The sequence below is a fragment of the Ascaphus truei genome, chromosome 2, assembly GCF_040206685.1.
Source record: "Ascaphus truei isolate aAscTru1 chromosome 2, aAscTru1.hap1, whole genome shotgun sequence".
NCBI lineage: Eukaryota > Metazoa > Chordata > Amphibia > Anura > Ascaphidae > Ascaphus > Ascaphus truei.
The window spans coordinates 45,848,323-45,860,799 of NC_134484.1; the positions used below are offsets into that span (position 1 = coordinate 45,848,323).

The following is a 12,477-nucleotide window of genomic DNA, read 5'->3' on the forward strand; positions in this document are numbered from 1 at the left end:
GCACACACTCACTGCACACACACCACACTCACAGCCCCCCCCCCCCAAACCCCCCTACCTCCTGTGTCAGCTGCTGAAGCATCGTGGGGCTGCCTGGTGTCGGGCTGGGGGGGAGTCAGTGAGGCTGCCGGATTGCCGAGCTGCTGATGGGGATCGTGCTGGGCTTGGGGGGAAGGGGAGTGACAGTGAGGCTGCCGGATTGCAGGGCTGCTTGTGGGCTGGGGAGGGGGGGTCACTGATGTTGACGGAGTGCGGGGCTGCTGATCGATGCTGGGGAGGGGGGAGGGTCACTGAGGCTGCCGGATTGCGGGGCTGCTTGTGGGCATCGGTGCCGGGCTTGGGGGGAGGGGGGGGCTCACTGATGCTGCCGGAGTGCGGGGCTGCTGATCGGTGCCGGGCTAAAGTAAGTAAGTACTAAAATATTTTGTCGGACAGTATCTCCGCCGGGGTTTTGACTCCGCCCCCTTGTGCGGATTGACTGCGCCCGGCCACCGTACAACTCCAGCCACTGCAGGCCAGATTTTACTTCCGCCCGTGCTCCTCGCATCCCCCACACCCGCGCTCGCTTATCCCGCGGCCAAAACTTTTCACCGCCGCCCACGCGCTCGCCGACACACACGGCTGCCGCGCCGGTTGTGAGCGGGCCGCAAATATATCCGTGCCGGGCCGCATGTTTGACATGCCTGTACTACACTCTCCTTGATATTTCTTTCATTGAGACACACCGGGGAATTAAAAGCTTGGGAGTCACAATAAGAGGAACCATATCCCGGCTCCTATCGTAGAGAGACAGTGTCTCTGAAAGGCTGATTACTACTGGGGAATATGTGAGCGAAACAAACATACTTAGATACATTTAGATACTTGTCTCAAACGTGTTACACTATCTGCACTCCCTTTACCTAGAATACATTTTGTGTAGGTACCTGCTAAAAAGGAGTTTACCTCGACAGGGTTAGCAGGCTTAATCATTATTTGATCAAAAGATCACTAAATGATTCCTTTGTTACAAGACGTAGGCTCAAAATCATGAATCTCACAACCTAAAAGAAGGGGCCAAACAACTCCACAAAATAGAATTGGGTGAGGTCAGACCTACCCCTATAGCGGAATGTATCAGTAACACTATATAATTCAATACCCTTATGAAGTATGCTGCCAGGGAAAGAGAATGTCGCTAATACATTGCAAGCCAATTTATGAGGAGTCATTGGTTTTGTATTTGTTTTCCATAAATGTATGGCCAATTCTCTTTCCATGGCAGCATACTTTGAATTATATAGTGTTACTAATACATTCAGTTATAGGGGTAGGTCTGAGCTCACCTAATTTTTTTTAATCTAAATGGATTTACTCCATTGCCTCCTCTGGAAGTCATATAAATTACTTACAAGCTTACAATTGAAAACAGGTACTTAATCCGTATTAAATTCTACAAATACAGGCTATCCATCTTGACTTTGTATCCCTTGTGGTGCACTTGCGTTACTTCCCGTACACGTGGGCTGGCCTTGTTAGCCCTTTGATAATTCAATGAAGCACCTCTTCTGCAGCATGCTGTCACAAAATTGCAACGTAAGTGGTGGCTGTTGAAGTATCTCCCCTGCTTTCTCCTCCACCTCCACCACATGCTGCAGTTAAGAAACCAGATAATGAAAGCTCCGATGTTCATATGCACATTAAGCCCTTCTGGAATCATTATTTTTCATTTATGGATCACTCCATGCTCAAGTTTTAAAGTCTGATTCCCCCATCTCCAATCTGCTTTTATATATCCAATTGCTTTATAAGACAGACCTATAGGGTCAGCCTTTTGAAAGGTTTTGATAATGTTTGCAAACACGGTGGGTCATAACTTTGTTTATTAATGTCGCCAATATGTTCCAGGACACACAAATGCAGGGGTCTACGTGTCCTCCCTGCATACTGTAGCCCACAAAGGCATTCTAGTAGATATACAACATCATTTGTTTTACAATTTATATACTGTTTTAATTTGAAACATTCCCCAGAGATATTGGATTTGAAATATAATGTATCCGTTGAGCTGGATGTACAAACTTTGCAAGTTATACATTTTAAAAGTCCATCTGGTTTCTTTATCCAGCTCCAGTATCTGTGGAATTCTTTTTACCTTTAAAGATTCAAAGTGCTAGTTACTCTTTTAAACTGGGAGCTTTTTAAAAGATCACTATGGGGTGATCTGGAAATTGCTAAAATATGATCCCTTTTTAAAATATGTAAATGTCTGAAAATTATGTTTTTCATTCTCGATGCCTCTCTATTATAATGTGTGATGAAAGCTGCTTAAAAAATCCTTTGATTTCTAGTTTAATACTAAAAGATCATCTCTTTTTAATTAGTTAGAATTAATACTTTATTAAGAACCTTTCGATCATGATTTCTTTTTAGAAACCTTTCTTTAAGAATCTATGTTTGAGTTCGATACACCTCATTTGATGAGCAATTTCGTCTGATTCTCCTGAGCTGGAATATTGGAAATCCACAATGTAACAACTTTATTTCATATAGCACCTTTTTCCCAATAGGACTCAAAGCGCTTAACGATTACAGTACAGTGCACGGTACGCAGTACATAGGAATTTTTGCAGACTCAGTCCCTGCCCAGATGATCTTATAATCTATGTTTTGGTGTCTGAGGAATAGGGAGATAAAGTGACTTGCCCAAGGTCACAAGGAGCTGACACAGGGATTGGAACCAGGTTCCCCTGATTTACCCTCAGTAGCATTGTTTACAGTGTCAGTGTCTTTACGCACAGAGCCATTGTTGTATCAACAGATTAGAAAAACGTTTTCGTGTTCAGAATATCGTTCTCAACATAAATAACCAGATCAAGAAACTCTATTTTATAATCACTGTACTTAGAGGTGAATCTAAGATTTAAGTCATTTTTATTTAAATACATAAGGCAGGGGTGCGCAAACTGGGGGGTACTCCACCCAGGGGGCGTGAGATTTTTTTTTGGGGGGGGGGTGGCGCTCTTCCCCAAGGCATTTAAATGAAATGCTGGGGGACCGCGTGAGGCCTCGGTAACTCACTTACAGTACCTTGATTAAGCCGCTTTGGGTGATCCGTCACCATGGCAACGCAGCGTCAAATGCCAATGCGGGCTCGTGACGTGATGTCACATGAATCCATCGCCATGGCACTGTGGTGTCAAATGACGCTGCAGGGTCACGTGACATCACATGACTCCACTGCGTCATTTGATGCCGGCACAAAAGTAAGGGGGGGAGGGGGCACGAGCACTGGGGGAGAACAGGCAGGGGGGTGCAGCACCAAAAGCTTGCGCACCCCTGACATAAGGAATACATTAATAAAATATTTGGCTAATGCCAAAACCATTTTCTTTCTTCTTTTTTCTTCATTCATTTACTTATATATATATATATTAGAAAAGAAGAAAAGAAAAAGCGCCCGATCCTTGTGTAAAATCAGATAAAAAAGGTTTAATTTGCCATGAAACGACAATTGCCAACTCACACTTTATCAATGTATTAAAAGCATATTATGGGACTAGCCCATGCACCAGGCCGACGTCACACTGTCACAGTTATCCTCCGTCTGCATACGGTTGTAGTCTCTGCAAATGGATGTTGGTGTTGTCGGTGCTGCCGCTCAAAACTCTCTCCGTGGACCCGGATGGGACTCTTCGATCGTACGGCTGCACACGAACTCTCAACAGTCAGAGAGCAGAGAGATCCTGAACTGACGTCCTAGCTCTGGCGTCTAGAGATTTATACATGCATCAATCATAACGATGGCTTGCGCGCCACACAATTCTATCTGTCGATGCAGAACGTCTCCGCTGGACTTATGCAATTTATCCTGGAGTTGTTGAGGTTTATCCTCACACATAACTACTTCATCTTCAGGAATAGGTATTATCTGCAGAGGAGAGGTACTGCGATGGGTGCTACTTGCGCACCCTCCTATGCCAACCTCTTCCTGGGCTGGTGGGAAAGGGAGGTTGTGTTTTCTGAGAAAAATGTGGGTTTTACCCAGCACGTGTCGTTGTGGTTGAGATACATCGACGATGTGCTGATCCTCTGGCAGGGAACTGCCGCGAGATTTAGGGACTTCGTCGATGTTCTCAATCACAACGACATGAACATCAAACTGACCTTCAATTGTAGTAACACACAAGTGGAATTCTTAGACCTTTATATCAATGTGGGGCCAGATGGACTGCTCCATACTGATATTTTCCATAAAAAAACAGCCACAAATGCTATACTTCATGCATCCAGTTTTCACCCGGAACATCAAATTAAGGGCATCCCTAAGAGCGAATTCTTGCGCCTAAAGCGCAATGTATCCACAGAGAGAGGCTTCATTGAAAGGGCTGGAGAAATGAGAGAGAGATTTAACCTGAGAGGATATAGCCACCGATGTGTGGAGAGGGCCTACAAAAAAGCATTAGACACCCATAGAGAGACTCTTCTATGTCCCAAAACTAAAACTACTCCAGACCAAAAAATCAGATTCATAGGAACATACAATAAACAGTGGCCTCTACACTACAAAGCCACTGGAACATTCTCATGACAGATCCAGATCTCAAAAGAGTACTGGGTGACAAGATCATCATGACTAGTCGCAAGTCCCCTAATCTTAGGGACAAGTTAGTGAGCAGCCACTTTGTCCCTACTATTAATGAAACTTTCCTCTCAACTGCTAGAAAGAAGGGGTTCTTCAAATGCAGGAACTGTTCTGTCTGCCTGCAGATACATGTGCCAGACAGATGCGTTCACCGATTTCTTAAAGAAAAACACTTTTAAAATTAAAGACAACCTTGGGTGCAAATCGAAGGGTGTAATCTATTGCATTACCTGTCCCTGTGGCCTTCCCTACATAGGGATGACCACACGTGAACTCAGGTTCAGAGTCCTCGAGCATGTGAGGAATATCAAAAATGCCTCGAGAGACCTCCAAAACTTTAAGAAAATTACTTCGGTGGCCCGGCACTTTCTTCTGGTACATGCATCTGATTTTAATCTCCTTCAGGCGTTTGCAATAGAGAGAGTAAGTCTAGGAATGAGGGGTGGCGATCTAGAGAGGGCACTTTTGCGTAGGGAGTCCAGGTGGATTTTCCAGATGGACTCAATGATCCCACGGGGTCTTAATGACTACCTGGGCTTCTCTATGTTTTTGTATGTCTACTATTATTCATTACATCTGCCTATTTGTCTTCATTTTGCTGGCTATTTTGGGACGTATAGATCCTCTATGCATCACAACGAGAATCTCATACACCTCCTTCTCTCTCCCCCCTCCCTCTCTTTGTTCACTTACAGGGTCCTGGGTTTGTACACTATTAGTCCGCCAGAAGATTGGAATATATCTATACTTCATCCTGGGTCCCCATATCATCGGATTGATTTACTGCATATGTGCGGTGTTATTCAAGAGAGACTAACCATCACATACCTCCATTCTGACTCAAATAAATTCAAGGACAACAACATGTTTAATTCTACCAAGGAATAATACCGACTCACATCATGAATTCTATCAACAGTTGGGATTATTCTATTTGACTCCTAAGGAATTAGTTACCTTCCACATTAAGGGTCCTGGGTTTATACACCATCATTTCGCCAGAAGACTGGAACACATCTATTATCAGATCGCCAGAAGATTGGAATATATCCATTTTTCAATTCTGGGTCAACATATCACCGGACTGATCTAAGCAAGATCTTCATCTTTATTTGTGTGATGTCAGTCTTGAAAGATTCATCTACATTTACCTTTGCGACCATGCAAACTACTTCCTGATAACAGCATCTCTACTTTCTATTTGAAATAACAAGGACATATATGTTATTCATAACTGGTACCATCCAAAGTGACTCATAAGGCATTAGTTATTTCGCGATATAATCGGGCTATACATATGAACAAAATACCATGTTATCTATATGTCTGTGCCATATGTTATGACACTTTTGCACTGTTTAGAATTTGGAGACGGGGAAATTTAGACCACTTAGGAATATATTTTCATGCTCTATAAATTCTTTGCCACTATGGATGCAGTACCCAACTAGTAATGCACTATGTATATATTTATGAAACCCCCAATGCTATGGTGGGTGATATTTCCTCAGATACGAGTGCAACTGTATATATACTCTCTATGTTCATTATGTTTTATGTCAGTGTGTGCACAACTTTCAGTCTAATCCGGTCCTTATATGTATGTAAGAACTACAATTATCTCATTAAGCATATAATAAAGGTTTTTAAGCCTTTATTAGTAATTCCATGTCTTTCATTATGGGCATGAATCATAGGCAGTGCTATTAGCACCTACACTGGCGACACACTTTATTCGAGCTCGGCTAGTCCCACGAATTCGGGTATACCCGGGTGTATTGAGGTTTGTGACTGTTTTCTGCCCGAGTGCATTGAGGTATTTTCCAGGCAGGGATTGAAGCATTTTATTCCCGCTGGCTGCAATACTGCACAGTATATATATATATATACTGCATTACAATTCATGAATTTATGCCATCTGGTAGACACGCGAAGCATTGCAGCCTATTAAATCCTAATCATTATCATTTAACAGATCAGCCGCCCGTCAGCCAGGCATGAACCCAGGCTGGGAAGGCAAACGCAACGGGGCTTGTCAGAGGTGAGGAGCGGCGCATTCCAGGTATCTGCCAGGTACATACTGGGTATTTGCTCGAATAAAGTGTGTCGGTGCAGTACCATGTATACTTTCACATAAGGTATGCGATTTTTTGTAGGTGCCCCTTTAAATCTAATGGACGCAATTGACAACTGACAACTGCGCATGCGCAGGATGTAACCCTGCACGAAGGGGCCGTCCTGTTATGTGGAGTTTATCTATACCAGGGCATACATGCACAGTGAATCACATCCAGATATTCACTCATCTGATTGCACATGAGTGCATTGCGACCTAGAGTCTAACGGGGCAACTCCAGATGACGTCATGTGCATGCGCAGTGGCACGAGAGGGGCGCGATTTGCCAGTAGTGCCCTGTTTGACTGGGGAGGCGCGTCTGGGACATTTAAATCCCTTACTTTGGCGTGAGACAGCACTAAGCGACAGAGCCATATACAGGGAGCCTTCCCATGACGTCATGCGCATGCGCATATACTAGAATGGGAAACATTTGCCAGTAGTGCCCTTTCCTCGGGGGGGAGGGCGTCTTAAAGATACGCTTATGCAATTGGACCGTCCACTATGACGTCTCAACAGACCTACGCAGTCAGTATACCTCTAATACACACTCTGTTTGTAATCTGTATATTATGTCTTTGGAATAATTTCAACAGGTGATGACACTCACGGGCCCAATTAGAGATCCTTTTTAAGCTTTCATGTCACCCTGCCTACCCCACCACTCCCAGTAGAAGGCTCTTGGCCGAAACGCGTAGGAGCAGGTGTAGTAGGCAGGACCCCCTGGTTTGTCCCCCCTTAGCATTTGCTCCTTGTCTCCTCCAAGATTTGTCTCCTCCAAGATGGTGATGTATGACATTAGCATATAAGTTTTTTGAGGTGTGCTTCTCTAGGCAGTATATTGTGTGGCCCTATCATATATACTGTGTCACTTGAGATATTCCCTGTGATTATGTGGGAATAAGAATGTGTTGATATCATTTGATTTGACCATTTGGCCTTAGGCACTTCAATTTTGGCTTTTTGTCTCGATTATTGTGTCAACCTTGTCAGGTATATTAGAGTGAATTTACTGTCACTTTTGATATGGGTTTTGTTCCCATTTGGAATTAACTGCTGGAGGATTTATGTCAGGTTTTTTACGTACGGGGATCCATGCCTTATTTTAATTTTCTGTGCTTTCTTTTAATTTTTGTTCTGTGACAATTATTTAATAAAGATTATGTGAATTTGTACTTCATAGGTATACTAGAGTGCTTTTGTTTGGGGCTTTACTTTATCCTACTATATATATATATATATATTTTTTTTTTCTCTTTCCTTTATTCCCTGATAATAGTTCTATTTCCAGACCAAAACCAAAAGTGATGCCAGTACTCCTAAATAAGGCTGAGTCCTCTGTGCCGCTGACCGTGCTCAGGCTTGAGAGCGGTGACGTCACTAAGTCTCCAAGCATGAGTGCTCGGCTGTCCGGCATATTTTTTTAAGCGCAACCGGAGGGGGGGGGAGGTTGGAGGCCGGGGGCGTGGCGTGTGGCCAAGCAGTGACTGGCGCTGATTGGTTGAGGAGGTAATGTGATCCTTTAGCGCGACTGGAAGACAATTGCATCTGCCTCGGCAAGTGCCTGGTGTCCGCGAGGACACGGGCGCGCCGTGTGAGCGTGGCTGAACACATTCACATTCATTGTGCTGACCGTGCTAAGTGCTAAGCGCCAAACGCGGTCAGCGGCGCAGTGGACTCAGCATAAGGATAGTTGTGGTACTGTAGGTGTACTAGGGGAAGGGGGTTAATTGAAGAAACAGAAAAACTGATAGCCACTCCATCCAGATGGAGGGAGAGTGTCAGTAAAGTTCCCAAATTACATGCACTCTTGAACCCACACACAAATAGTAAGGTGTAACTGCACAATCGCAGAAGGTGCAATCATTTGGAGCCAAATGGTAACTAGGGATTCCCCAAATAAACTCGGCGGAGAAATTATAGGATTTAGAATACGATTAGTTTATTAATGCAAAATATATCAAATGAATGGGGTGATAAAAACACCTACTGTATAGACAGGGTCACTGCTCCAGTGTAAAACACAGTGCAAGTCACCTAAAGTGGGTGTGGTGACTGGTTACTGTGTATGGAGAAGAGTCCAGCTTTAAGTCTAATGTGTACACTGTATCAGAAAATGGCTACCACTACTGTATGTGTGGAGTGTGGTGTGATACAACCTGAATTAGACTCTGTTGGTATAGGTTATACAATGTATCCTTAGGAGGTAGCTAGATAGATGCTACAGTTTAGAGTCTCAGCGGGCTCACCACAAGGTAAACTCCCCAACTCTCAAAATAATACCAATAAGCCAAAATGGTGTAGTGCTCAGTGCTGTACATTGGTAAGCGAGCCATTGAAAGTCAAAACTATCAGGGCTTCTACGGTAACCTATCCTGATATCCAACTCGGTTCCCAGCACTCCTAGGTAAATAATGAATATATATATTTGGAAATGCCAAAACATTTTTGACTTAATTACAAAGTCACAATAGGAAACACTATGAAAAGAGCATTGAAAGCACAATATCAATCTTTCTATGCCAACAGACATGGATAAAAAATAAGATAACGCACAGTGCACAAATACAGACAATAGTACAAAATGAGATGCAGAGTGCAAAATATACAACAGAATCATCTGATAATCATAAAAAAGGGGGGAGGGAGAGGGAAAAAAAAGAAAAGTAAGGGGAAAAAGTGCAGTGAAAAACAAGGGGGGCAACGTTTTGGGGTGAGCCCCTTCTTCTGGCCCATTTTCACAGACCGGGGGGGGGGGGGGTCTGTGATACTTACCTTGAGACCATACGCAAGAACCGCCCTTGTAAGCAAAAGACATATCAAATAGGTGTAGTCCCAATTACGGGAAACCTATCTACAATGGCAGGCTAGTGTGAAAGCACAAGAAATAGGTAAGCACTTAAAGGAAAAAGATATTACAAGGGGCTCTAATGTGTGTGCTCCCAAACCCTGGCACAGTGCAGAAAAAATGTTCAAATTAGCTAAAAAGCTAAGAAATAAAGCAACCTCAGTACTCTTTCTATCCCACAAGTGGTAGCGTTACGTCAAGCAGGAACACAGATGAATAGCTGCCGATTCAGAGTTTGTAGGAGACTGAACTTTTCCTTCTTAATTTTCCTCCCCCCGCCTTTTTTTTTTAAATCATTATCGGTTTTCTTGTGTTTTATATTTTGCACTCTGTGTCTCACTTTGTACTATTGTCTGTATTTATGCACTGTTCTTTATCTTATTTTTATCCATGTCTGTTGGCATAGATTAAGATTGTGCTTTCACTGCTCTTTTCGCATTGTTTCCTGTTGTGACTTTGTAATTAAGTAAAAAATGTTGTGACATATCCAAATATTTATATTCATTATTTACCTATGAGTGCTGGGAACCGAGTTGGATGTGTGTGTAGATATTTGTGAGGGTTTAGTGTCTCTCTCTTGTTCCTGCTGTACCAACATCGCTCTTTTGTATATGTAACGGTGTTTCCCCCGGTGGGAGATTTGGCTCCTCCATCGTCGATGGCTCCGAAGAACTGAGGGTGCGGTCGGACACACCTGGCTTCTCCTTCAAGAGTAGGAGTCGTTCGGTATTGGTTGTCCTTGGGTCCCCTCCCTCTGGTGGAGAGTAGAGTTGGGGCCCACAGTGACAAGGTGTGACTTGGACTCCTGGCTGAGCCAGTCACATCGCTGGGGTGGAGCCCTGGTTTTCGCACTATAGGTGTATCCCAAGTCCCCGGGAGTAGGGTGCAACCAGTAGCACGTAGTTTAGCAACCAAGATTGGTACAACCTCATGGCCGTCGGTGGGCGGCCGGACACCATCTTGAAACAGCTCACATACGGGTCAAACCTGAGAAGTGATGACAGGCTCCTTGACCTGGAGCACAGGCACATCATCTGCAGCCCCACACTTAAGCACAATGTCCTAACTGTCGGCTTCCTCTGGTGGACCCATAAGTCCAAGGCAACACAGAAAGGGCGCGGCTATGGCTTTCTCGCCACTCCACCACATACTTGCAACACTGGTTTCTGCAGTTTGCAACTTCGCTACGCGGTCTGCGTGGTTCTGGTGGGAATCCATTTCCTTTAGATCTGTAAAGCACATGGTTGCTGTCTACCAAGAGTAGGATGTACCCCAGGCTAGCAAAGCTCCATCTTGATACACTGCACACAATTAGAGTCCATTACAAGCACTCTGTGGTTCCCTTGTCTGGTTATGGCTAGTGGCACACTGGGCTTCTTCCAACAGAGGTGTCTAGGCACCTTGTATGTCAGGTACCCCTCCTAAGATACTCCCTATCAGTATCAGGCGCCGCCTCCTCTTGGCTGCCAGCATTGCGGACCCTCTCCAGAGGCCACTGGGACTAAGTTAACAAGAGCACCCCCTTTAGGCATCCCGACTACCCACCTCAGGGCGACTTAGAACAGCTACTGTATAGCCCTTGTGTCTCCAAGCCATTCACCCGATAGGGCAGTCTAAGGCATAGTTCCGTAATTGGGGAAAGGAGTTCCCCCGGACACTACACCTAGCCTCTCTCCTTCAGTTTCAGCACTTGCTCTGGAAGCGTACCTTATTACTTCCAGCCTTGCATCGCTGAAAACCTGTCCTGTTGAGCAGCATCTCAGCAGTGCCTCCAAATGTAACGGTGTTTACCTCACCCGGTGGGAGATTTGGCCATTACTACGTATGTGGTGCATGATACCTGCTGGTAAACAGGAGGGCTGAGTCGTCCGCCGATGGTAGTGGGAACACAGGATCAGGTTTCTGGGGTACATTACCCACATATCTTTAGCAGTTCAGCGCCTCCATCTGCCGTAAGCTCCAGGGAACTGAAGATGATCTCCCATGGTAGAACCGATTACCTCTTCCCCAAGTAAGATCACACACCAGGCCGGAGGTATAATAACAGGGAACGGTTTATTGTCTCACTCTGTGCAGCACAGTACACAGTACACAGCAGAGTTCTGCCCAACAAAGCAACTGCCAGCTCCTCAATGAAGGATGGTCCCTGGACCTTCAGTATAGGCTAAGGGCACCCGCAGCAGTCCAAGGTCTTCCCTGCCCCTCTATCAGGGGCAGAGGTATGGTACACACTCACTCTCCCCGGAGGAAAGAGGACCAGAGTAGGCCCAAAAATCATTCTTTTGGCTGTGTGACATGCCCCTCTCAAGTAGGTAGAGGCACTACTGAATTTGGGTCAGCACTGCCCTTAAGTACAGCCAGGAGGAGGGCACCAGGTCTGTCTCATGATTGGTCATGCTCGGGCCGGATGTCACCTCCTCCCGCTGTCACACAAGTGCAGCTCCTCAGAGCGGGGAAACCCCATGATAACTACTGGCAACCCAATTGTACCAGGGCTTACTGCCAGTACAGGGGCAGAATAATAGCCATCAGGTGACCTGGCTACATATAGATTCACTAATCCTTTGAGCGCAGACTATATCCGATACCTTTTGGTAACCTATCATTGATTTTGTAGTCCCGACTAGTCCTAGGGTTGTGGAATTCCCGGTTGGTCCAGATTAGTCGGTATCTTAACCTATATAGCCCTAATCTTGGCACACAGTGATCCCAAAGTACCTGCTACGTGATTCCTAAGTGTATTGGGAGGAAAAGGGATCATGGCCCGATTATGTCATCAAGCATGCATAGCATCAACCAGCTGTTAGCAGGGACCAGGAGAAGGAATCAGGAAGCCCTCAAATAGGGATGACCTGATTAGTGGGAACCGGACACCAATATAGCGCTGAG

The 12,477-nt window shown here is 44.9% G+C and overlaps 1 long non-coding RNA gene across 2 annotated transcripts in view; it reads right to left on the reverse strand.

Annotated features, from left to right (window-relative positions):
* Positions 1-3,446: 3,446 nt before the first annotated feature.
* Positions 3,447-12,477, reverse strand: part of LOC142488499 (uncharacterized) — a 64,183-nt gene continuing 55,152 nt past the window's right edge. For both annotated transcript variants that reach the window (XR_012799447.1, XR_012799446.1), the window contains exons 4-5: positions 5,582-5,821; positions 3,447-3,751 (exon numbers count right to left, since the gene is read on the reverse strand). This is a non-coding gene — a long non-coding RNA (uncharacterized LOC142488499). The remainder of the gene's footprint in view (positions 3,752-5,581; positions 5,822-12,477) is intronic.